Source organism: Sciurus carolinensis, chromosome 10, assembly GCF_902686445.1.
Source record: "Sciurus carolinensis chromosome 10, mSciCar1.2, whole genome shotgun sequence".
Taxonomy (NCBI): Eukaryota; Metazoa; Chordata; class Mammalia; order Rodentia; family Sciuridae; genus Sciurus; species Sciurus carolinensis.
Window position 1 is genome coordinate 133,417,928 of NC_062222.1, and position 26,742 is coordinate 133,444,669.

General features: G+C 46.4%; 1 protein-coding gene across 4 annotated transcripts in view; it reads left to right on the forward strand.

Annotated features, from left to right (window-relative positions):
• The first annotated feature begins 1,473 nt into the window (after positions 1-1,473).
• Positions 1,474-26,742, forward strand: part of Hs3st1 (heparan sulfate-glucosamine 3-sulfotransferase 1) — a 29,702-nt gene continuing 4,433 nt past the window's right edge. The window contains exon 1 of one of the 4 annotated variants that reach the window (XM_047565639.1): positions 1,474-1,552. The gene's annotated coding sequence lies outside the window, so the exon portion shown is untranslated. Of the gene's footprint in view, positions 1,600-1,661; positions 2,113-2,518; positions 2,646-26,742 lie in introns of those variants that run through there. The other 3 variants (XM_047565637.1, XM_047565636.1, XM_047565638.1) reach the window with 3 other exon arrangements.

Genomic DNA, 26,742 nt, shown 5'->3' on the forward strand with positions numbered 1-26,742 from the left:
ACATGAGAACATGATTGATTAATGAATGTGTGTGTGGTTTTTTTTTTTTTTTTTTTTTTTTTTTTTTTTTTAATGAGAATACCTAAAGTGCCAGTTCTCAAATTCTTGTCACTTGTCAGCTGGAGTCACTCTGCAAATGAAAGTAACTAACAGACACAGGACTGGGGCCTGGGATTCTAGTTTCTTTCAATGTCTTGTGGTAGGTAATGAAGTAGGTCAGTTAATCTACCTTTGGCTTCAAGGGGTGCAAATAGAAGCATAGTTATTCCCTTTGTGTCTCACAAATTACTTGTGAAATTCATACTATGGGTAGCCTAACACTTTGAAACCTTTAGAAAAACGAATCATAACAATTTTGAGTATCAAAACCTCTGTGTGTTTTGGAGAACTCATGATCTGCATTGTGCTTGGCTGCAGGTAGAAGCATACCCATACCATGATTGGCAGGGCTTTATCTTAGACTTCCACTTGACCAGAATAACCTCATACAGTGATTTTACCCAGCTTCATAGAGGGGAGAGAAAAACAGCCCTTTACATCTAAGATAAATTTAAATGCTAAGGTTTTTCAAAGTGCAGCTTTAAAGTGACTTTTTGAAAGTTCATATAGCCAGGGTCATTAAAACTCCTAAAAATTTATTTTTTAAAAGGAAGTCTTGATCCAGGCCTCATGGATACTTCTAGTTTTATCAGCCAAAAAATACTGCACTGGGCGTTTCTTTACCTTCTAAAAGGGCAGAGACTAATCTTTGCAGGAATTAAGGGGTCAATTCCCTGTAGAAATTCCCTATAGCAACTTTCCCTTCGTTGGAAGACTAACAATTAAGAAAAAAAAAGTAAATGGCAAGTTTGAATCCTTCCAAATATTTATCTTCGAATATTTAAAATATGGGAAAGGTATTGAAATGGCGTGTAAACATTGTTCTGATGTGCATTTGACTTTAAAAAAAAAGATGAACCACTTTTGCTGACTCGCCTTTGAGGGCAGCTTGCTTTGGTTCAGGTAGGCAGGCCGCCCAGTTTCTCCAAGATTCCAAACCCACGCTTTTCCAAATCTTAAATGGAACTACTGTGTGCGGGTCGATTCTGGCACAAAACCTCTCAGCATCCGAACTAAGGAGTGTTCCAGGGGACCCTGCTTAATTTCAGCGCTGACATTTGCAATGCTAGCTCACTAGCAAAAGCAGAACCGAATTCTCCGTGCCGCCTTGGTAAGAGGGCATCTAAGCTCCGACGCGAAACCAAAGGGAGGGTGTGTTCAGTGGCGACACCGTGCACTCTGAAGTGGGCTCCTGAGCGGTTCCCGGCCCAGGCGGTCGCTGCTGTCCCAGCTCGGCTGCAGTGCGAATTGGAGAGAATGGCTCCCCCTACTTCCCGGGCTGCGCAGCGATCACCGGTTCCTAAGGTGAGTCACCTGCCTGGAAGGGAACACGTGGCGCGAACACAGTGGGAGGAGCGCATGTCCAGGGGACCATGGAGAGCCGGGAAGTGGGAGAACAGATGGGTTCCGAGCTCGACCAAGCAGGGGTCAGAGAGTGGACAAGACGTTCCAGGTTCGTAGTGACAGCGAAGTCGGCCGATCCACTCGCCCCACACTCCTGTAAGCGCTTGTCCCTCACCTTGGATAGAAACCCAAGGAGCCGCACACGGGGTAGGCGGGACCCACTCCTCTAGGACTCGCGGCTGAATCTTCTGCCAGGTGGGGTCCTGCTGAGCGGCCGAGAGCAGAGTCGCTCCTGGCATCCTGCGAGCATGACTCGGGGCCGCACCCGAGCCGGCTGAGCAGCAGTGGGCGCTCGCGATCCTCCTCTGCCCAGCGCGCTCTCCCTCAGGGCCCGGCCTCCTCCGTCCCTCCTCCTGCTCCTGCTCCTCCTCCTGCTCCTCCCCTCCTTAGGATAGAGCACCAAAACGCCCGGCTGCACGGTCCTCCGCGGCTGGCAGCTTCGAGCCGCCGCCGCCGCCGCTTCTCTGTGTTGCCGGAGCCCCTTCCTCACCCTCCCTTGGCCGTCACGGACTTTACTGCACCCGCTGCGGGTGCTCGGCGGGGCTGCCCATGGCCCAGCCTGGGAGCCGGTTTAGGGAGCCCCACCGGCTGGACACCGCCGCGGCTCAGGTGAGTGCAGCGCGCCTGGGGCGGGGGCCTCCAGGCTGGGGAACCGCACCGACGTGCCCTCGCCTGGCTCCCAGGGACTCCGGGCAAGAGCAGAACCCAAGGTGCGTGGAGGCTGAAGCAAGTGGAGTGAGTAGGAAGGAGCCAAGACAGGTAGGGTCTCCTCCTCGTCCTCCCCTCCTTCTCCAGCACCTCAGCTCTGGAGATCTCGGGGACTGGTCTACAAGGGCAGGAACTGGAGTTTCTGACTCTTAACGGATTGGATTTTTTCGCCTAGCAGATTCGGGAGGTTCTCCTGTCCGCCGCTGTGCGCCGGCGGCTTCTCACTAGGACCCTGTGCGGCGGCGGGAGCGCAGCGCTCAGCCAAGCCTGGGTACCACCTGGGTCGGAGAACCAGTCGCTCAGCCGACGGGGCATCCGGGGTGAGCAAGATGGTCTGGCTGACCTTTGCGGTCGGCTGGAGTAGTGAGGCGCTGGGGCATCTCCCGAGGGATGGGGTGCTAGCGAGGAAAGGGATGGCAGCGACCGCCCGGACTGTAAGTAGCCTATCATCCGGAATGCCAGTTACAACTGCATCTTGATTTTTTCAGCTTCCTTCTTACTTTTATTTCCGCCTCGGTTTCTATTTCGGGTACCACGGAGAGTGGAGGAGGTTTGGGGTGGGGGCATGGGGAGCGAACCCGCCTGGGAGCGCTGAGCCCCTACCCGCCCAGCCTGACTCCCCAGGTGCGCTCTCCCGGCTGGCGGCTGACCCGGCGCTGCTCCCCCTTCTGGCACAGCCTGTCTAGGATCCCGAGGGCCGGCTTCAAGGGCCGAACCCGAAGCGCAGGCGGAGGGCGAGATGGAGAAGCGGGAGCCAAAGCCAGGATACCGGCACGGTAGTCAGAGGGCTGTGCTGGGCTCAGCAGTTATGTGCCAGCGCTATTGATCTGACTTCTCGCCACCTCCACCAAGAGGGCACGAGTGCCCCTTGCATGCCCAGGGCCTTTTCTTGGGCCGAGAGTTGCACCCCTGCCTATCTACCCCCCACTTTGCAGAACCAGTGGTGTCCTCGCCTTGCCTGGCGCGAGACTCGCTCCGCCCCTTCCCTCAGCGTTATCCCGGCTATTTTTATCCACAACTAGCTCCAAGATGCTTTTAGGGGGTCCTGGGGAGGCAACTCCAAATGCGCCGTCTTCAGACTGCGCTCCCAGAAGCAATCTCCTGCTACCTAGAGCGGCCTCAAGGAGTAGCGGGGAGAGCCGCCAGCGGGTGAAGGAGAGAGTGCGGTGCGCCGCTCCTTTCGCAAACCAAGCTCTACTCAGACGCCCGGGCCCGGGCTGGATTGCTCCTCCAGACGCTCGTCGGGCATGGAGGGCAGGGAGCTGATCTTTAGCTGAGTCCCAAGGAGCTTGGAACTGGGTGTTTGGCCAGCTGCTCAGGCGGCTGCAGCCAGAATACAGAGGAGATCCTCAGTCTCAGCCTTTCGTTCTCGCTTTGCAGTCAAATAGTACTTAATTTTGTTAAAATACAATTACCAGCTTCCACTTAAGGATTAATTGCAGGAATTTTATATTTAATTCTTTTAAAGGAGGGTGTATAACCCAACTTTTGCCTCCCTGCATTTCAAAGCACTTCCATTGGTTTTCAGAATTATTCTTGCTTTCTGCTTTCCCAGCAACAGTGGGTGCAGTTAGTATAAGCCTGACCTACTGAAATTCCAGGAGATGAATGCTTCAGCTGCAAATCCCTGCGCTAGCCTTCCCTTTGTATTTCCAGTGCTTAGATACCCCCGCCACAGGATTGCAGAAAATACATATTGAAATGGACCATTGTGTTACATAAGATTTTCTCCTGCCCTAGACAGGGAAAGATCCCTTCTAACGGAGACTTTCCAAGCTTCAGCTACCCATCTAACTCTTCCAACCGACTTTGACAGGGATGGACAACTTCATGACTAAGCACTCTTAAATCAGCAGTTAATTAGGACAGCGGCAGAGAGCGAAGCTTGTTGAGCTGTTTCTGGGCTGCAGGTCCACTGTGGAGCTGCTGGGTATAAGAAGATGCATTGTAGCTTGATGATGGAAGGTATTTATTGGGGAGGCTGGTGAGAAAGTGATGCCTTAAACTTGCAAATGGGAGTTTCCACAAGCCAGGGGCACTTGACTCTTCTGGTGATAGGACTAGCGTGGAGCCCACAGTCCCTTGCATGGTGCATCTGCTTTGTAACCTTGTTAAAGGAAAGGGGATTTGCCTTACTCTAATTCCACAATATAGTTGGGGTTTTTGCTTTTATTGTCAAAAGAAAACATTTCGTTGGAACAAAAAAAAAATCCCAGATCTTCTCTGAAAAGTCACTTGGAAGCTTTTCTTGTATTGAACTAAAATTTGGTGGTGACTAGAAAGGGACCAGAAGATAGTCTGGTGGGTAGAAATCGCTTGATGGTGTAGACTGCCTTTCCAGGACTATGGCATCCCCCCTTGGTGGCACATAACCACCGTGGGCGTGGAGTCCTGTTCTGTCTGTGGAGGCTAGGGTTTGGACCGCCGGACAGTTAGATGAGGGGATGTTCTGATGGAACAAAACAGAGTCTGTGCTCAAGGTCAGTGCTCAAGCATTGGGTACTAGGGCCAGCACCAAAACCAGGGTTCCCATGTGAGACACTTGTGGCAGGAGTCTAGTAGCTTCCTGACTGCTCAGTGGGGAATGCAGTAACTTTCCAGTTATTACAGAAGGCAGGAACTTCCCAGCTGGGTTGGAATAGACCAAGGTTGTTCCTCATCCATTTGGGGTGATTGTCTTCCCTTAATTGGTTACATGATCTAGTGCTTTCTGTTGAGGCTGCCTTTTCCTCACAGGGGAAGAGAACACCAGGCACTATAAAGCCAACTTCTTGCCCCATGACCTTAGGCTAAATGTTTTTCCCTCCATGAGCTTCAAATTTGTTTTCTGCAAAATAGACTAAAGGATCATTGGGAGAAAATAAGGAGAAATAAATGAAAAGCATTTTGACAATCATAAAACTCTTATGAAACTCTTAACTAAATTGCCCTTTCTCCATTTTTATGTCTATTTTAATGTTCATGTTAATTGTAGTTTGGGTATCCCTGAGTTAGTTACATATGCTAATATTAAATGAGAGTGAGGATTTCATATAATTTGCCATTTTCTTCTTGTGATCTCTCTACGTGAATTCTACCAGAACAAGGCTTCGCTGCTTCTCAAAACTATTATTGTCTTCTTTGAAGTATCATAGTTAATTTTTAGAGTATTTCTTTTGTGTGTTTGTTTTTTTCTGCTTTTTTTCCTTAGTGCATGACATCCATCTTAAGAAAATCTGTTTACAGGGAAGGCCTTCACATTGAATAATCTAAAAATGTAAGTTAGCAGATAGGGGGGTCAGTTGGGGATATGTGAAACCTGTCCACTTTCATGGAATGACCTCAGTCTCCCTTGTCTGGATCTGTTCTCAGAGCAGAGCTCTGACCCTCTATTGCATTTTAGATGTTTTTCAGATTTTTGTCCCCAGAATTAGCCTGGTACTTATTAGATGTTTGATAAATGTGTTTGCGGAAGTGAATGAATGATTGAATTGAATTTTCACAACCCTGGTGAGCAGATGGCATTATTTCTATTTAAAGACTGGGAATTGGCAGATTAGGAAACTTTATTAATTTTCTAAAAGTACAAAGGATTCCAGATTGGAACGCAGATCTGCCTGTTCTTATTTCACTCTGGTATACTGCTTGTCCTGCCCTTTCCCTCCATCTCTACTGGAATTCCTACAAAGTGTTTGGAGGATACGCAGCAACCAAGGGTCTTCTTTTTTAGGGGGCACCACTCTCCTGATCTAGGGCGATGGTTTTGGTGGACGGAGTGAGGATCTTTCTTCTTTCCCACATCTCCCAGTCCTGAACTCAGGCTGAGTGAAATGACCCCACCTGGGGCTTGGAATCTTGAGGGAGAAGTTAAAGGACACAAGGACAAAGGAGTGCTTATTTACCACCATGGGTCATGGATCGAGTGACTGGCGTCAGCAACAGCATCGATGTCCCAAGATGTGTTCCCAGTGGAACCATTCCTTTGGCACCATCTTGACATAATCCTTAGAGCCTGGTTCCCTTCATTTCTTTCCAGTTTCCAAACCTGGCTTTTTGGCATCTCACCAGCTCCTAGAGGCCATCCGTAATCTTCTGTGTCGGGAGGCATTGTGGCCCACAGATGCACACCACCTCTGCACCTCTCCAGGCCTGCCTCCAGCGTGAAGCATTCTCAGCTTCCTCTACCCACAGGGAATTAAGCCCAGAGCTGTTTCAGGCCATTAGCATAATATTTACTGGGCCATAGTTTATCAATAGTTATGTGCTATCACGCAAGGTCTGGAAAAATGAATGCATTATTCTTCCAAGGAATAGCTTGAACATACGGAAATGGATCCCAGAGGGCATCTTTTCTTTCTTTCTTTATATTTTTTCCTCTACATTGCATGCTTTTTGGTAGTTTTCCAGCAGGGGTCGCAAGCTCAGATGCCTTCAGCAAGCAAGCAAGGATCAACTTGGACAGAACAGGTCATGCCTGAGGAGAGGCCTTATAGCTCAAACCCAGCACAGGGCTAGTGTGTCTCAGACCAAGTCGTGGTGCATTTTATTTATTTAGTTTTCAAGATAGACTGCCCTAAATTCATTGTTTTATGGGGAATCTACTGACTTCTAGGTAGTGGCAGATTCAGTATTTCTAAATAGCACTCTGTGGGTCCAATAGAATATTTCTGCATTTAGACTTCATGTCTGCCTCAAGGTCTCCAACTTATGGCCTCCAGTTCCTGGGATAGGAGGAAATTTGACTGGAAAATGAGATTCAGGAGAATCAGTTACCTAGAATACCCTGGGTGGAGTGTCAGGGGTGCAGAGTACACAGTATTGGAATCATCTGCGATCCACGTTTATGCAGTATTTGTCTTAACTCACTTGGGATGCTTCTTGTTGCTGTCTCAGTAAGCATTTACAGAAATCACATTTATTCCTTCAGCACGTGTTTATTGAGTTCCAGCCTTGTGCCAAGTATTGTTCGGCTCACTAGTGACACAGTAGGAATAAAGCAGATGGAAATCCTCACCCTTGTGCTCAGCAGAGGAAAAAGACAGCAAGCAAGAGAGATAAATAAAATCTCTCCCAGTTAGATAGTGATATGCTAAGGATTAAATATAAATCAGGACGTCAATGTGAAATGTCAGGGTGCTGGGTGGGCGTCCTGTGGCAGGTAGCCAGGGGGATTGCAGTCTGGTCTCTGGCTCCATGGAACCAAAGTCCTGTGTCACTGTCCAACGTGAACTGGGCGTCTGTAGCCGTTATCATTTTCTGGGAGTTGCAGTTGTGGGTTAATCCCACATAGAGACCTCCACTCTCCCTTTTCATAAGAGTGACTCTTGAGCACATCTATTGTCGGGCTGTGTGTGGTGAGAGTACATTGCTGAGACAGACAGATCCAGGGCCAGTCCTCAAGGAAATCGCAGACCAGTGTGAAAGGCATTCACGCGTGAGCCCAGGTGGTTGCTAACTGCACTGACAAGCATGGTGAGGACATCTGAACCATAGAGTGTCCCCGTTCACAACTCTGGGCCCAGCACTGTTCCACAGAGCCTTGGAAATGTGACGGGGATATTCTCCTCGATGCTTCTCACTTGCTTTACATCGGTGCCCATGATCAGTGATTTCTTTGATGCTTTTATTGGCATGTTTTAAAAAATTATTATTATTGCAGTGTTTCATTTTGTCCTATGAAAACCAAAGGCTTAGAAAATGTGTTCCAAGTGTGAAATGTACATGTGCCCTGGGAAACTCTGATACACCTTCTTCCAAATCCAGGCCAGCCTTGGGTGTTGCCTTTACTGGCAGGAGAGCTGTCTAGGAGATTAAGAAATAGTTGGTGTTCTTAAACCTGCAGTTTGGTGTAGAGTCAGACAAATTAGCAAACTTTCTTGTAAGAGATGAAAAATCATCATGTTCCTTCCTAGACCATCCCAAAAAGGTATGCCCCTTTTGTGGTCCTATTTCTTTCAAGTCCCACTTTCTTAAGGTAATTGTACAGCAAGTGTGTTTATCTGTAGTCATCTTGTTCCTTGATCGGCTCACTTGGGTACTATGTCTCACTCTCCCCCAGAATCCGTGTTCCATGAGAGCAGAGACCTGGAGGTGGATGTTTCCTTGGTTTTCTAGAACAGTATGTCCACTTCCAAGTAGTTGCTCAAAAAAGGCATTTTTCTGTCTGGAGGAATTAGGGAGGACTTCATGGGGGAAGAAATATTTATGAAAAAAGAGAGCAGCGTGGGAAGAATAGCCAAAGAAGAACGATCCAACATAGTTGAAGTCCCCATTCCCCCAAACTCTTATTGAGAACTCACTGCACTAATTTGTGCATCTGTAAAAGGGTGAATCCAGTTGAATAGTGGCACCTTTTGGGGACCTTTTCACAGCACATCTCACCTCGCAAAGTGCTCTGGCCTGAAGAGAATGTAGCCAGGATGATGCCTCAATTTCACATAGTGCGATAATAACCAGTCTCCACTATTTCTCATAACCAGTCCTATGAGGGAGTAGAGGAGCTCTTAGCAACTCTATTTTATACTTGAGGAAATCGAGGTCCCACAATGAGGCCACTTTCCTTGGATGCCCAGAGTGAAGGTGGCAGGCTCTGAATCTGCAACTGGGATCCTGTACCTGCATTGAGCTGGCAGTTCAAGGTAGAGATTTTTGAATCCCTGGAGGACTGAGGAGCCCACATTTTCTATAAGTGAAGAAATGCATTTAGGTTTAAAACATTCCTGTCTCCTTTTATATCCATCACAAACTTCCATTTCAGCATTTTAAGTCTTGTGAATTTCCCTGAGAATTCCTGCAGATTAGGTGCCTGTACATCCAGCAGTAGGTTGTTTTATGTAAATGTCTTCATTCTTTAAGAGAGTAAATCAAAGTCCTATATCAGCAGTTAAAATACAGTGAGAGAAAGGTGATTGCAGATGCAAGTGAAATGAAAAGACATGCTTGCCTGGCTGTGCTCAGAAAAATAAATACTTCAGTGGCACGGACTGAGGGCGGGCTGGGAGTCTCCTCTGAAAACACGGCTCGTGCTTAACTCCAATTACTTCTCCAACCAGATCTTCCCCAGCATCCTGGATAGGAAGGAGGGACAAGGTGCTGGTTACAGATATCTGAGATTAGATTTTGGAATTACTGTTGTCATAGAAAAAGTATTCCTCTGCATTCTATTTCTGTTTGAAATTTTAACCTGGTCCTTCCTGGTTGTGTCACCTTGAAAAATGGATGACTTTTCCCGGCCTTAGTTTTCTTCACATTCTAATAAGCATAAAACAGATTGCTGCTATAAAGAGCCAAGCCCAATGCTTTATAAAAGGGATCTTCTTATGTAAAATTATTAGACTTAGCAAATAAAAATATAAGACATCAAATTCAATTTGAATTTCAGATAAACAAGAGATAATCTGGTTAGATCCCAGATACTAAAAATCAAGAAATTATTCCCAGTTGCTGGGCTGTAGCTTAGTGGTAGAGTGCTTGCTTAGCATGGGAGGCCCTGTGTTCAGTCCTCAGCACCCTCCGCCCCCATATTCATTATTTATCTGTAACTTAAATTTAACTGGGCACCCTGCAGTTTAGTATCCCTATTCTTCTCATAACTATTCTGAGAGATTACTTTTATGAAAATTCTGGAACCTTAGCAAGTTGCAGAAAGGGTAATACCATAATCTCAAAGGTAAAGTGAGTGAGCCTGGGGGGAATGGTCCAAGATGAAAGAGAAGGGTTGTTTTCCCTGGTGAGCTAAGCAACAGAATAATCAAACCGAGGAGAGCTTATTTATTTGCTAAAAGAGCAAAACAGAACTCACTGTGCATTTAATGTGTGAGTCAGACTCTCCTGGGTTAGGAAATCACCAGCCAGGTCATTCTCAACACTTTTTGGAAGGAAGATATTTCAACCTGTGAGGCCACAGAGGTAGTGCTGGGTCCACTAAGGCAGGGCCTTATTAAATACCAATATTGCTCTGAGCTCGTTACTGGAGACCTGGAATTGGAAAAGCTGGCCTCACACAAGGGCTCCGCTGAGGACACTGAAGAGATATTTTGTGCTTTGAAAACTCACACCTGAAATTGCTCCTGCATCAGAGGAATCCAGAGCTAATAAAACTGTTAGAGGGCCTCAGAGTGGCTCCCCCCAAGTAGATGACCTCAGTTATAAATGATCCACGGTTTTCCTACAACTGCTGGAGCATGTTCTAAGGATGGCTGTAAAAATATTGTGTTTCCATTTCAGGTAATAACCTGGCAGGGAATTAACAAGAATTTTGTTGCATGTGTAGTTTCCAAAGCAGAGTTATATGGTTTCTTCAATTGTGAGTTATGACTTGTGCCAAAACAACCAGTTTCTGTTGCATATAATATTAATAACTCCTTATTTAACCTGGGCTGTTTCCTAGCAATGCATTTCTATGGAATATGGACCAGAAAAAAAAGCAGAGCACCATTGGGTTAGGAGGAAGTGTATCCAGCCAGAGGTGTCAGGGTAGAATGCACTTTGCCTCTTCTCAGCCATGCCACAGGAGGTGAGTTAAGCCTCGGTCACCACGTCTGAGAAATGGGCATAATTAAAATTATATCAGAGGGTTGTTTAATATTCAACCATCCAACTAAATGATATCAAACATATACACAATGACTGCCCTGAAGTCAGCATTAGAGAGGGAACAAGAGAGCTGCCTTCTGAATGGCTACCTCCACATCACGTCCCAGAGACCACCAACTAAATCTCATGCATTAGTTGTCGGAGAGTGTCTTGGTCTTTCGCCTTGTGTTTCCTTAGTCTTTGCTCATTTGATTCAGTACACATTTATTTTATGAACCCACAGATTAGAAACAGCAGTGCAGAGAAAGCATGGAAGGAATGGTTACAAGACTCAAAGTACAGGGAGAGAAAGGGACAGAGGGAACGAGAAGGGAAAGAGAGAATACGAGAAGAAAAGAGAAGAGGGGAGAGGACAGAAAACCTATGAGAAGCAGACAAAAGGCCGTGAAGGGCATCCAGGGACGTTTGTGACAAAGCAGTTCTCAGCCATCCTGATTGAATCCCCCCTGCAGCCACTTAGGTAAGTGCCACATGCCTCCCTCTGTCTCCGAGTTTCTCAGGACCCCACATCATGCCTGTGATCTTGAGGGAAAGGCACAAAAGTCACAGTTGTCAAACTAGAAGGATGAGGAGTGACATACACAGGGACAGGTGCTGTGCTCTTCTCTCCTGTTCTGTGATGGCTTAAAATCACAGATAAAAGCAGAAGATAAGGGAGCCGAGTGCCATCTTGTGGAAGACTGACCACTGTGCCCCCAGTGGTCTTAGGACTGTGTGGGGGCTATATTTAGTTTGGTCTTAAATTTCCATTAGATAAACTTCAGCTCTTATAAAAGAGTCTCGTGGCGGCCCCTCCTGTCTGGAATCCTGCCTGTGAGATAGCTTGCTGGGAGCATGCTGGCTTCTGCCTCTCTAGGCTCTGTCTGAACACCGCATAAGGACTACCACTTCTGGAGTGAGGATTCAGGCCTGTCAATCATTCCGTAAGGCAGGACCATCCTTGCAGACAGAACTCTGTTCCCAGAACAGTTTGTAGCTCATGATGACTCTGGGCACAAGAGAGAATGTTCCTAATCAAGAAAGAAGTGTTTTATTCAATGCATTTGACATTGGGGAAGTGATTTTGCTTCTGTGAATCTTGGTTGCCTAATCTGCAAAATGGAATTAGACTTTATCATGGACTTTTGTCATGAGAATCATATTTTATAATGCATTTAAAGTTGCATTAGGGAGTGATTCTTAGTAAATGTCTACACTGTAGTACTTCAACATAATATTAGTGTTTCTTGCTGGAAAGCCTGAGTTTAATTGAAAACCAGATTGAGAATATCATCATGGGTCTGGCTTCTCATTGCCTTCCTGTCCACCTGCTCTTTTTGGCAGACCCTTTCCACTAGGTGGTGAAAGGTCACAGTGTCTCCAAGTGGCTGATCTTATCACCCTGCTATAAAGGAGGAAAAGACTAAGGTGGGGGTCACTCTTCTATTAAGCAGGGAGGGCAATCTTTCTCAAAACCATCCAGAAGATTTTCCCCTTAGGTCCCATTAGCTAAAAACTAGATCACATGTCCACAGATTAAAAAATAATACAGAATAGGAAATTGAGGCACCCAAGACATTTGAAACAATCAGAGAAAAATTAATCAAATATGGTAACCCTGCATTGATCCCTCTTGCCTTTGAGCAATGGTTACACTTCTGTTTGTACATTGCAGTTGGTGATTGATCCTGCCCAGCTTCATAACTTCTTTTTATTGCTGTCTTCTGCTCAAATACAAATTCTCTGCTTTCCTGCCCTCCCCAGCTCCATAATTTCTGCAACAGTTTGCAATCTGCCATAATTCTCCACTATGACCAAGCAATCTTTGCAAAATCCAAAGATAATCAGGTCCCTGCCCCCTCCTCTGATATAGAATGTTCCCTGGATTCCCATTATCTTCAGCATTAATGTTGAAGTGCAGAACACTTAGACACAAGAAGAGATCTCACCCCTGCTTCATGGCTTCATTGCAGTGTCACCTTAGGAGAGTTAATAATCTCTCTAAACCTCAAGTATTCTTTTGTAGTTTTTAATTAAATATTTGCCATACACTCATTTACTTAATCTGTGCTAGAGCATAATTGTAGAATGGTGGGGAATTTGTCTATGGTCCCTGAACCTGGATCCAACTTGAACCAATACCTGGTAGACAATTGGCACCCAAAAAATAACTGTTGAATGAATAAAACCCGAAACCCTAATGCCATCTATTTTCACTGAGTCATCATGGTTACATGCACTAGTGCCTTTAATGATAATGCACTTAACTAACTCAGGGTGTTTAGTGCGCATAGTGGGTGCTCACAAGCCAGCTCCGCTTGCTGTTTGGTGTTTAGAGTCAGAGTCTCTCTGGATGGCAGGTTGTGATCATGGCATTCACTTTCTAAGCCTCAGGCCTCACCTTGCACCACTCTCTGTTCCACATGCACACCTCAGAGTTATGGTGTCCCTGTCATCCCCCAGGGAAGTCAGGAATGTGGACATGCCTGCACTCTGCTCCTGCTGTCTCCTCTACCTGCCCCCCTAATCCATCTTCTCCCCTTACCCATCAGATTCAAACAGCGTCCTTCTGCAAGGTGTGGTGGGTGCTCTTCCTACCCGCTGCCCATCCGTTCCTTGGAATCCTAGTATCTGTGATAGTCGTCAGGGATGTCTCTTCCAGGCACGTGATAGCATTTGTGGTTTTCTTCTCAGTTGAAGTTCAGCACGGCCATGTGGAGGACAGAGGGCTGGGTGTGTCACCTGGCCTGAACGTTAGCATCCAGCCGACGCCTGGTGCGGAGTGTAAGCACTCCCTGCTCTGGCTCTGACCCACCCTGCTCAAGACAGCAGCTGCTATGTCTGTCGGGTGCCTGGGAGACTTGAGTGAGCAGAAACCGACACCCACCTGCATGGGATAAGCAGCTCAGCGGGGCGAGGGAGGGCGGTGATGAGTTCTAGGTGATTCTTTTAGGCTGAATCAGTCTTTCCTGGGTGCCACTGCACTAGTGATGCAGGTAGTAGGGTAAGGTTTGCCGTTGACTTGGTTACATCCCTCTGGAAATGGCTTGCAGAGAGCTGGGAACACACTGCTCCTGCTGCTTGAAACCCCAGGGCCGGTCTCCATATGGGCACACGGTCACCAGCCAACTGCTAACTGAGGAGCTGAGGGGTGAAAGGGAGGGCCTGCAGCCCTCAGAGTTGGGAAGTGAGAGTTCCATAGTTAGAAACTGAAAGTACCACCATTATAAATAGAAATCGCATTCTCTGAGGGGAGGTTGATGTCTTAGTTCAGATTTTCCGAGCTCCAGCGGGCGTCCTCTGTTGCCTGCGGAGGCAGCTGAGGTGAGGGCAGGGCCACCTGCGAGTTGCCTTTCCTGACCTCGCTCTTGTCTGCAGCAGCCTAAGCACCTGACCTGACCCTGACCTGAAGCCACTTGCTCCAGGGGCATCTCTACCCTGCCCAGTCTAGTCGGTGGAGCCTGCCCCTGCCCCTCCTGGTCACCAACCTTAGCTGCACAAATTCCAACAGAAGCTGCAGCAGGGCTCTGGGTGGCCGTTGGCCATTCAGTCCATTCTGCTGACCTAGCCTCCCAGGTCCCGCTGCTGTCAGCCACTCGGTGCTGAAGATTGTCCTCCGGCTGCCTTTTCTTTCTTGAACAGTTCTGTAAGATTCCCTGATAAGCACTAATCATGTCATAATGACATCCTTTAAAGACACTAGATTAAGAGCGGCTTTGTGCTTTGGATTCTGCTTTTCCTCCGTGGTTATCTCTGTGCAGCTATCAGCTCGGCAACAGTTTTGCACTTTCATTGAACATTTTTTCAAATTTTTCAGTTTGGGGAATGTTTCAGTTCCTTTCATTTCTTCTGGCAATTATTTAAGCAGACAAAAACCAGTTGTTATAAGACCTGAATTATTCCCATTTTTGTCCTTTTACTCTTTCGTTTTTCCTCCTCAATCTAGTATCACCAAATTGTGACTCATGGAGCAAATAATCCCTGAACTCTTCCTTATGGAGGGTCTAGCTGGTGTCAGGTGCACTAGCCAGCACGCCCTCTGTAATATCTCATTTAGGTCTCATGTCACCCACGAGGGTCAGCAGGGTTCTCCTTCTGGAGGAAAACTGAGGCCCAGACAGAAAAGTAGTGTTTCCAATAGCACTTGGATTTAAACCCAAGGCGATTAAACCCACACCACTCTGTTTGTTGACTTCCATAGTTACGTACTTCAGCTTGGATGTTGCTTAAAAGTGTTGAACTTCGTTCTTGTCCTTACCTGACCTTCGTGCGTCTCTCAGGTGTCTTCTTCATGAATCATACCTCCACACTTTTTCTTCCTGGCCTCCTTGGAGTTGACAATATTGTGTCCACTCCATAGTCTGCTTCATCTCTAAGGATTGGACATGCTTTTTTCGTATCAGTTTTTCTTCTTGCATCTGGGCTCCTTGGGGAGGAGCCCCATTTTCACCCTATATTCCTGGACTAGACCCAGGAGAAACTGAGCAGAGGAGATTGCTTCTGGAGCAAATGTCAGCTGTCACCAGGCTGTGATGAATTTTCTAATTCTCCAATAGTGTCAGGAAGGAAGGAGGATAATAAGAAGAAATCTTAGAATCCAATTTGGTGATGCACAATATTAGAAGTCTCATTGTACCAAAAACTATAGAAAGCCAGTCCAAAAATCTTAGCACAATCATCACAGCCTCATTTAACTTGAATCATTTTATTTTGGGCAAACCTAGTATATTAGTTAGCTTTCCATTGCTGTAACAAAATATCAGAGACAATCAACTTAAAAAGAGGAAAAGTTTATTTCAGTTCACATTTTGGAGGTTTCAGTCTATGTTCAGTTGGCCTGTTACTTTTTTGTCTATGGCAGAACATTACATCATGGTGGGAGCACATATCAGAGGAAGTGCTCACCTGGTGACAATTGGAAAGCAGAAACAGAAAGAAAGAGCCTGGCATCCCACCAGCCCCTGTGAAGACCTGCCCCCCACAACCTAAAACCTCCCACGAGGCCCACTTCCTAATGACTCCCCCACCACCTCCCAACTGTGCCACAGGCTGGGGAATAGGCTTTTCACAGATGGGCCTTGGGGGGACACTTACCCAGAGATAGAAGCTATTCGTTTACTGTGGCAAGTTGGACACTAATGTATCTGCTGGCGTAGTACCAATCTGGAACACAAAGCCAAACCTGAGTGCTCATCCCCACTTCTGGGGACATGAAAGTAGTTGTTATAGCTAAAATGCAGTGTGACTGAGGAACCAAGGTGATTGAGGTCTGCTGTAGTCCCGGACACCTAAGGAAACTTGTTCACATAGAATCAGCGCCTGGGTTGAGAGTCGTAGGGCCTTTGGGTATGTGTTAGCTTCATGACGGTGAGGATGCCTCTGGAGGGTGGCAGGAGGTCTCGAAGCCCTAGCTCGCCATTGGTGATCACACGTGCGCCGTGGATTTCATGGCAGGTTCCTCTGGAGGGCTGGACCCAGGAGCTTCCTGAATGAATCCTTATAATAGCCTGTCAGATCCGTGGACACCGCAACAGGAGTGCCTAGGACCTCTGGCCTGCAGAGCCCTTTTGTGTCCCTCATTCCCGGCTCCCTTGCTATCCCTTCTTGTTCATTGAGAGGTAGGGGGAGAAACGCAACCATCAAGAGGTGATAATTCATTTCTGCACCAGCTTTTCTTTGATGTATAACACAAAGCCAACCATTTCTAAATGTGACTCTTTTATAATTTTTCTTATTTCATAGCACGGTTATAAGACAAAACGAGTTTCTATGGGTGATGCGTGTCTACCCATCACCCCAGATGCTATTAATTTCTGAGCTTTGCTGTCTCTGTCCTTCTCCCCACACCAACCCTGACGTCATTTTTTTCTGCACACACTACAGCCTCTGTGGGCCTGAGCTGACTGGGTGAGGGACAGCATGGGTGTGGACTTTGTCTCCACTTCACTCCCGTTTGATATGCGACAAGGCTTATTCAAGTCTTCACTGAGTTGTCACTACCGTGGCCTGGTAATTCATTTTCACGTTTGCTGTTATTCTTCCAATTTTGCTTCTCCATTTACATAGGAAGATGTTGCGTGCTGCAAGTTGCAAAAACCAGGCCCCTGTTGTCCCAGGCAATTCTGTTCACTCCCGATTGTTGTGTGTATGGGGTGAGGGGCTGGGGACTCAGTACCTGGCCTCATGCATGCTAAGCGCATGCTCTGCCTCTGAGCTACACCCTAACGCTCACTCCCAAGCTGACATCTTCTCGTAAGCAGGCAATTTCTCTGGAGTAAACTGCTCCTCTCCAGCTTGAGAGGTCACTAAGTGACCCCTTTGCAGCAGGGAGAATGGAAATATTTTCCCACCACAAGCATGATTTCTTTGCCCCTGCCTCAGACTGAAGGGCTTCTTCTAATGTATATTCCGTTGTCATTGAGAAACGTTTTACCTAATACTTGTCTTATTTGATTCAGATTACTATATACTACTATAACAACATGAACAAGACTTTGTTTTTCTTTTGTGGTGCTGGTGATTGCTTGTAAACAGGAAATTTATTTCTCACAGTTCTGGAAGCTGGAAAGTCAGAGATCAGAATGCCACCATGGTAGAGTTCTGGTGAAACACTCTTATTAGCCACAGACTGCCAAATTCCCATCGCATCCCACATGATGCAAAGGGCTTGAGCTAGCTCTCAGGTCTCTGCCTTTCAGAACAACAGTCACATTCACAGGGCTAATCATTTCCCAGAGGCCCCATCTCCCAGATGGGTATAATGGGGAGTATACTTCAACATATGAATTTTGGAGGGGCATAAACATTCAATTCCACCCTTGTCCATCTCCTGCTGCTATAACAGAATACCTGAGGCTAGGTAATTTGTAAGAATAGAAATTTATTTGATTCATGTTTTCTGTATCTGAAAGCATGGAAACTGGAATCAGGTGTGGGCTGTCATGCTGCATCATCCCATGGCAGAAGGCGGAAGGACAAGAGAGGTTAGTAAGCAAGAAACCTCAGGCTCAAGTCCCTTTACAATTCATACGTGTGTGTGAAATCATCATGGACTAAACACCTCCCATTAGGTCCTTCCTCCCGAGACTTCTGCATCTTGAATTAAGTCTCCAGCATTTTGCAGGACACATTCAAGCAAGAGCAGGTCCATAACCAGACAATTCTGTTCCCATAATGACTCGACACTTTTATAGATTGCCCCCAGTCCGACTGATCTACTTCTTCATCAGGTCTTAGTTTCAGTTCATAGTCGTTGAATGAGTGCTGAGTCCACTCTGAACAATATCAGCAGCAATTTGAGAGACCCTACCCCAGGAAAGTCTTTTTTTCTACTAACATTAGTTTTGTTCTCCCAACTGCCATTATCAATGAGACCTCAGCAGCTTAGAAATTGAATGCATTTTCCTACCCTTCCCTGTATAAGGTTTGACAAGCGATAAGACTGGTACAAGTGACAAGACTTTGCTGTTAACTTTAAGCAGTGACCATTTGTTTGGAATTTGGGATAATTGCTAAGAAAAATACATGTTTCTTAATTCCCTTTTTAGATGGATATGAAAAGATCTTTGAATCCATACCCCAATTGTTTCCCTTAGTCAATGAGGCCTGCAGTATTTCATGTCTTACTCAAGGTCACATGGAAGATAAGGCAGAGCTCAGGAGCAGACCCCAGCTCCTCACCTCCAGCTCAGCATCCTGACCACTCTCAAACATTGACCCTTCCAAGCCAAGAACTTTATGGAGATGCATTTTACAATATTATCTGAGTTAGTGATGTTGATTACCTGGATAGAATCGTATCAGCCCCTGGGAGACAAGTCTGACAGTGACAGTGACATTGATGGACATTCCTCGGGGTTTTACCACATGCTGGGCCCTCTCTTTAACCCTTGCCACAGTAACATCCCACTCTTTGCTCATGATGTCCCACAAAGCTGGTACTGTTGCCAGCCCAACATTTCAGATGAGAAAACGAGGCACAAACTGGACTCACTGGCTCACCATTGTAATCTAGTAACTTGGGAGTCTGAGGCAGGATGATCACGAGTTCAAAGCCAGCCTCAGCACTTAGGGAGAGTTTGCCTCTATATACAATGTAAAAAGGGGCTGGGATGTTGTTCAGTAGTTAAGTTCCCTCTGGTTCCATCCCTGGTAGGAAGAAAGAAAGAGAGAAGGAGCGAAAGAGAGAAAGAGAGACAGAGAGAGAGAGAGAAAGAGAGAGAGAGAGAGAGAAAAGAAAGAAGAAAGAAAGAAGAAGAAGAAGAAGAAGAAGAAGAAGAAGAAGAAGAGAAGGAAAGAAGGAAGGAAGAAGGGGAAAAGAGAGAAAAATAAAAAGAAAAGAAGAAAAATGAGGCACAGAGGTCACATGGCAGCCTCTTAGTCACATAGAGGACAAGGAGGATCAGGATTCAAACCCACACTCTTAACCACTTGTATTCCACTCTGATCTCCAATAATTTATCCATATGATTCCAGAATCTGTCACCCTACCTCGTTTCAAATGCTTTATAAGTAATAGGAAATAATATTTTAAAGGCATAAAATATAAATCCATCCTTTTGTGTCAGCATTCAGAAGCAATGAACGACAAGGCCCATGACGCCTTCACTTGATGTGTGCTGGAGATATCAGAATCACAGAAGAGATTGCAGACAGGGTTGTGTCGAGGGCAAGATCTGGGTGGTGTTGTACACCTGGTAGATTACATGACATTTAAGTGTTTTAAGATGAACAAGATAATAAAACAGGTATCCCCTGTTTAATATTGCTAGGGCTAAATTACAGCTTGAGAGCACTTGAGGCAATAATTCATTTTGTGGAACCCAAAACATCAGAATAAAGGAATATTGAACTGGAATGGGATTTTGCATTGTTTTTCAAGTAAGGGACAAATGGAAGTCACAGCAGTGGGGACAGAGGAGGAGTTAGGCACATTGCTTTACTCAGTACTAGCACATTGACAGCAGCAGGTTTATTTAAAAAAAGAAAAAAAATATGGCTAACGTAAAATCCAAATGTGCTTCATGCCTTTCTTTCTTTGTTCCCATTCCAGTTTTCCCGGAGCTCCTTGCAGGCTTGGTGGTCTCTCCCTGGCTCATTTTGTGGTGCAGGGTAATACAAATGAACCCCAATTTATAATAGTTCGACTTTTAATATTTCAGTTTTAGGATGGTGTGAAAGATAAATGCATATTTTGAATTTTGAGCTGTTCCCAGATCAGTGATACCTGGTCCAATCCTGTCGTTCCATGCTCCAGGGCAGCAGTGAGAGGTGGTTCCCACTTTACCAAGGGATGGCCAGGGAAGCAACCGATACTTTACACTGTGCCATGCTGCTAGGCTGGCTGTTCAGTGGGTCACTGTGTTCAATGCATTTTTGACTTAATGACATTTTCAACTTACATGGGCATAAACCCATTGTGAGTCAAAGAGCACATGTACTCACTACCCACTTAAATATTTATTTTTAAATGATTGTGATGAACCAAGCTTGCATATTTTATACCTGAGTAGAAGTTTTCAAAAATTTCCATTAATTGTCCCCAAGTCAGAACCTGCCTGTGCTGAAGTGGCATTGCTGGAATTCATGCTCAGGACCCATTTCTTGTCTCTTTACTGTGTTTCTAAATTTCTTAGGAGACACTGCAGCCTCTGAAGCTCTGGGGTCTGCTGGCTCCTGCTGCCTTGTCTCCACTAACCCCTGCCTTAGCCTGGGCACCCAGAGCAGACCTCCTTGCCCCTGGCCCAGCATGTCACCTGCTCCACTCTACCTGTGGGACTTTCTGCAAAGCAAACTCCAGATCTCCTCCAACACCATGTCCACATGTCACCTTCCTCTGGTCTCCTACCAGGTGCTCCCTGCTCCTCTGCCAGCTCCATCTCACCCCTTGAGCTCCAGTTGGCCTGGTTCCCTCCTGTGTACTCTGCAACCCAGTGCTTAGCTCCTTCCGTGTCTGTCTTCCAAGTTACAGGGCTCTTGTTGAGGACAGTGACTAGATTATCCCCATGTCTCCAGGATCTCAGGGCAACCTTAGCAACCATGTAGACACCTTGTAAAAATGCATCATAACCTACATGGATGAGGAGTGGATTACTCTCACCTCTTTGTTTTTTTTTCCCCTACTTTCTCCTTATTTGACAATTGATATTCATTTTCTACATTAATAAAAATCAGGTCTTGTCACATAGATATCCCTAGTGGAATCTTGAAAAATCCAGAGATCAGACCACTCTGGCCCCAGAGTTGGCAGCAGCTGCCTCTTTAGACACCTGATGTACACAACCCCTTGCCATAGCCCGTGCCTGCTAACTGGCTCCACACACGGATATCACCTTCCTGAATCCTGGAGGCAGCTCGGTGGTTCAGGGTTTACACAGCTGAAGAAGACCCACACAGACTCCTTCCTGCACTGCTGTTTATTTGATGGTGGTGTCAGTCAGCTGGGGCTGCTGAAAGCAAACAGGACAGAATAGGTTCAACAGCAGGCATTTATTTCTCTCACTTTGGATGCTGGAAGTCCAAGATCAAGGTGTTGGCATACTCAGTTCCTGTAGGTCCTCTTCCTTCTTTGCACGTGGTCACCCTCTCCCTGTCTTCACCTGGTAGAGAGAGAACTATGGTCCTTTTCTTTCCTTTCAAGAGCCCCAACCTCATGACCTCATGTAAACCTAACTATCTCACCAAAGTCCTCCCCTTCAAATGCCACCACACTGGGGGTCAAAGCTTCAGTGCATGGGCACTCGGAGGACAGAGACTCTCAGTGTGTAAAAGACTAGCTCAAGAAATGAAACAAATCCTCACTGTGCCTTTGATCATCCAGTGAAGAATCCACTTGGGTTTCACATATTTGGTTCTACTCTTCCCCATGCCAACGTACAAGAAGAGCAGATCCGCATGTGTCTGAGTTCACTGGCAAGGAGGAAGGAGACCTTGGTTTCCTACTCAGCTCAGCACCTGCGGGCTTGACCTCGGCGTTCCTGTTCTTTGCCAACCTCAGTTTCCCTTTCTGCAGAAAGATAAGACAGAAGGAGATGGTGGCTCATGACCCTTTGCCTACCATGTCCCTAGGATCTTTTATGGCATTTTCTGGGGAAATGCAGGGGACTTGCTCTCACTGTGGAGTGAGCGATGGGTGACTAGGGAGGTTTCTGCTGCTGAGATGGCACCTGTCAGAGGGGAAGGTGCATCATTCCTGGGGCAGCGCTGAAGCCACATGTTCCAGAGGGAGCAGAGGCAGCCGGGCTCCGGCCTGTCTTCTGCTTGCAGGGCCCTGTTTCCACTCAGCTGCACTGAGTAATAAGAGAGGCCCTGTCCGCCCTCCTGTCACAGAGCTCTGCCACGCACTGCCTGTGCCAGTGTGTTTCTGCGTCTGATGAAGGATTTATTTAGGTCACGGCTGCCTTCTCCACCCAGCAATGCAGATGAAGCATATGGAGGGAAAGGGGCGCTGCCTCCTCCTCCTAGGCCGGGCCTCACCACTGCACACACCTGGCCGCTGGTGTTCCTTCCGGAGGCATCTACGAAGGACCTGCTTCCTGCCCTTCCACAAGCAGGGAGCCGGGATCATTTCTATTGTCGCTGTCCTTTCTTCCTTGAGCCTCTGTCTGGTTGAGTCACTGCAGTACTTTGGATCGTGAACAAATGCGTTTGACTAATTATCATCCCTGAATCCCATTTAGACCATGCAGCATTTTTCTTTTTAGGGACGAAAATAGCTACCATCGTGTGAAGGCTTGCCACGGGCCAGGCAATATGGCAGTATCCTAAGTACCCCGTATATACTGTTTATTTTAATCCTCACCATAAATATATAAGCAATGCATTTGATCTCTGGCTTCTAGTTCCAAGGTTTCTTTGGGGATTTTAAATTATGGAGCTGAGATTCAAGCCTGGGTTTGGGGCTCTAAATCCTCTGCTAATTCCAGCAAATCTCTTGTAACCCCAACAGCACCCTCCTCTAATACCACCTCTGCGACCAGGCTGGTCCCTCTCTGTGTTGTCTACCACAGTTGTTTTTAATCCTGGAATTAAAAATGAACCTTCTTAATCACAGTAAGAAACCAAGAGAATGCAGAGCACACCCTTCCAGAGACCAAGGCAATCAAAATGGGAAAAGACACCCACTTCCCAAGCCCATTCTAGAGACTGCAGGTGCGGGGACCAGCTCCCCTGGGAACTTCTTAGGAATGCAGAATCTCAAACCTCTCCCCAGTCCTCCTGGAATCAACTCTGCCTTTCTAACTGGATCTCCAGGTCACTGTGTGCACCCTACCTTTTGGAAAGAGTGATGCCAAGTTATAGTAACCTGCATCTAGGACCCAGGGGAGGGAAGATGTAGTCACCTGCCTGCATGTTCATCCTGATGCTAGGTCTTTAGTCTTCTCTAAAGTGAACTGTAGCGTTGTGCGGTGACTTCAGGTGGATTGCTCTTACCATGTTACCACAGAGCACTCAGAGGCTCCAAGGTAACACTGAGATTAAATCTCTGCCTCCAAATCCCTGATCCTATAAGGACACCAGTGCTGCCTCTCCTCTCTCTCCCAGGCATCTCCATCCTTAGCTTCGAGAAAGTTATGTTCGTTATCCAAATGTGGAACCCCCACCATTTCTGAGGACTCACAGGGGCGTGGAAGGCCTGGAGGAGCTGAAACCCAAGAGGGTTAATCTTTTTCAAGGGCAGAGTGGGACCAATTACACTTCATTTTCCCCAGACATTAAATGTGGTCCAAGGAAATGCATTAACCTGTGTGGAGGGCCGTTGCTCTTCTACCTGAACTCTTCCCACTCTGTCCCACCACACAGCGATTACCATAAGTCTAAACCACAGTGGACGTCAACATCTGTTGACGAGTGTCATGTATAGGCGATTTCAAGAAAATAAATATTTATGCAGGTCTTGAAATATCAGTGTCCTTTCACAGACTGACAGGCACAAGCTCAAGTGCTTTCCTGTCTCTAAGTTTCCAAGATGACCTGCCAAGGATGGAAATTTGACACCATGGCAACAGGCTATTAAGTAATTGTACAAAAGATGAAAGTGAAGACATTTTTGACTCTTCAAGATGAACAAACAACCTTACACTTTTGATTGCCTGGAAGTTTAGTTGCATAAGAAATGACAGCTCTGTTGTTGAAGCTGTCTTTACTCAGGTTTCAGTACATTCCAGAAAATTAAATCACTCGATACCATGGGATGCTTGGAGGAAGCAGGACTCTCATGGCATACTTCAGGTCTCATGATTTCTGCTATCTTATCATGCTTTCGTGTAAGATCTGCCTGAAATGCACTCCCCTCTGCCCACGGAGATGCATCTCCATTGACGCTGGGTGGGGAAGCATAGCAAGGCCTTTGGAGGTGGCTCACGGAATCTGCTTTTGACCCTTCCTGATTCTGTGACCTTGAGGAGGTCATTCAACCTTAGTAGCATGCTTCTGTATCTACCATGGTTCCAGGCAGGCTATTGACATTTGTTGACTGCCTACTATGTGCCAGGCCTAAGCTACCTACTTGGCATGAGTAGCCTTATTTTATCATGTTGACACCCTGCTGAAGTAGACCTAAGCCCATTCTATAGCAGGGCATGCTGAGCTCCTGAGAGGAAAGACCTTACCTGAGCTTCCTTGTTTTTCCCCTACTGCTCACCACCCTTTCATTGTTTAACAATATAAAAGAAAGTGAAACAACCCCCTCTCTGTTGTGTGGCAAGTCAGAGAATTCATATGCAAATGATTTCCACCTGGCACACAGTGGCACTCAGCAAGTGATCTCTCCCTTTCCATCTCTTGTTAAATCCCATATACTACTTGGGACAAGTGTTTTGACCACCATATTCCATAGACAGTTCCTCAGCCCCACCAGCCATGTTACCCTCTCCTGTTGGGGGCTGCAAAGCTGGCCTACAGACAAGGGCATGCAGGTGTCTCTGTTCCTGTGTGTTCAATTTACCTCTCATGAAATATTCTACTTACTTCATTTGATCCATGAATCTTTTCCAGTGGTGGGACTAAGAGAATATATTATAGTTAATTACATTTGAAATCTAGGTCATGATGTGAATTATGTAATAAGGAGACTTAAGGAGAAAATTAAAATATTTTCGAAGGGTTATTTCATAGCTTCCCCTCCTTTTTAATTAAAATGTTTTCTAGACTCTCAGGTGATCGAGTCCAATCACTAGTAGAAGTGGAGAGTCCTCCTTTCAACATCTGGTTTCCACTTGACTCTCTAGGGATGGAAAAGTTGCTAACACTCGATGAAGTTTTTTTTCATAGACTGTCAAGATTCTCTTTCTGCTAAATTAAAACCCTTTCTCAGTAACTTCTAGCCATTGGTCTAAGTGTCCACAGCATTTATGAGTTCATGCAGCAAGTAGAGTCTCTGGCACATACTAGGTACTAGAAATCACGCCAGTCCCTGGGTTTTGCAGTGGAGGAAGACAAGACACCATCAGACAGAGTCACAGTGTGCTGTGCTAGGTGCAGGCAGTCACCAAGCAGATGTGTATATGAGGACTATAACGTGGGATGATGTGACAGGAACTGATTAAAAGAGAGAGGTGGGCTCATGCTGCTGGGAAAGCTGGTGTTTAAAATAAATCCAAATGACAAGAAAGAGTGAGCCTCAGAAAGTCAAGGGAACCAGAAATGCCAAGGCCACTGCTGGTGGGCCCATGGGGACAGAAAGGTGAGCTGGGTTAGGGCTTGGCTGCGTGTAGGAGCACACTGAGGCCGAGGGGCAGTCAGTTCCATCTGAGGAGTCTCCAGCCTAGGAAAGAGATTGGAACAAATTCCAAGGGCAAGGCAAACCTCCATCCGGAAAACCCTGTGTACTTCCCCCTGGGGTCCCCTGCCTGGCATGTGGTCCGTCTTCACAGTCAATATCTTCTTGCGCTGCTGATGGGAAGGACTTGGGTCTTTTGAATTCTTGAAGCTCAGGGACTGGCTTGTCACTGCAGCACCCAGAAAACAACCTCCCTGACAAAGGGAAGAAAACAGAGAGATGACTAGACCTCCCTTTGGGACCTGTTGTCCCCTCTACAAAAGGAGGGAGGGTTCTCTTTGCCCATTCTAGCCAGGCTGGCCCTTCAAAGAAACCCTGTCCTTCAGCCAAGAATTGGTGTCAGGCGTGAATGTTGAAGAGGATTGAAGAAAAACCAAGAGGTGATTACCAGAAAGCAGATGCACCTGATTCTTGGTGGAGAATCAAATCCAGGGGTGACTAACCCCAGGCCTTGCCAAGGAGCAAGGGGGACAGTGAAGGCCCTGACTGAACCTGCTCATGATTAGTTTGAATCCTAACTCTGCCTCTCACTTCCTCCACAAACCCCTTCATTCCTCTGAGCCTCCATTTCTTGCACTAAGATTGTTCTCCTGAGGGCTGATGTGGCTCTGAAACTTTAGAAGTGCAGATGTAGCTCACACTATATTTCTGTTGGACAACCCTGGTACATTTCATCTTATTTCAATCTCAAAGTAATCATTAGAGGGAGGTGGGAATGTTACCATTCAACAGATGAAGGAACTGAGAGAGGCTGTAAGTCACTTTCCCTAAGATCAAAACTAGAGCCAGAGGCCTGACTCCATGGCCTTTGCAGTTCCATTTGACACCTCAATGAACAGGACAAATGGACGTGCTCAACACCCACTGCATGTGCCCTGTGTGTTGGTGGCTGAGGAATTTTCACTGCTGGGTACACTGTTGGGTCTTTCTTCTTTGACCCTCAAAACACTGTCATTATTTTCCCTTAAGACCATTTTATTGGGAGACAGTGGTAATGGCATTCAAACTACAGCATTAGAATTCAGGACCCAAAAGTTCTAGGCCCAGAGAGTCTACGTGACTGTGGACAGATAACCTCAGGGCCTCCTCAACTGTGAAATGAAAAGCAAGGACTAAGGATGTTCTTCTGCTTTGAGGTTTGAAATCCCATGTAAAGGTCATGGTGGCCCAGATAACTGACTCATTGGCTCATCTGAACT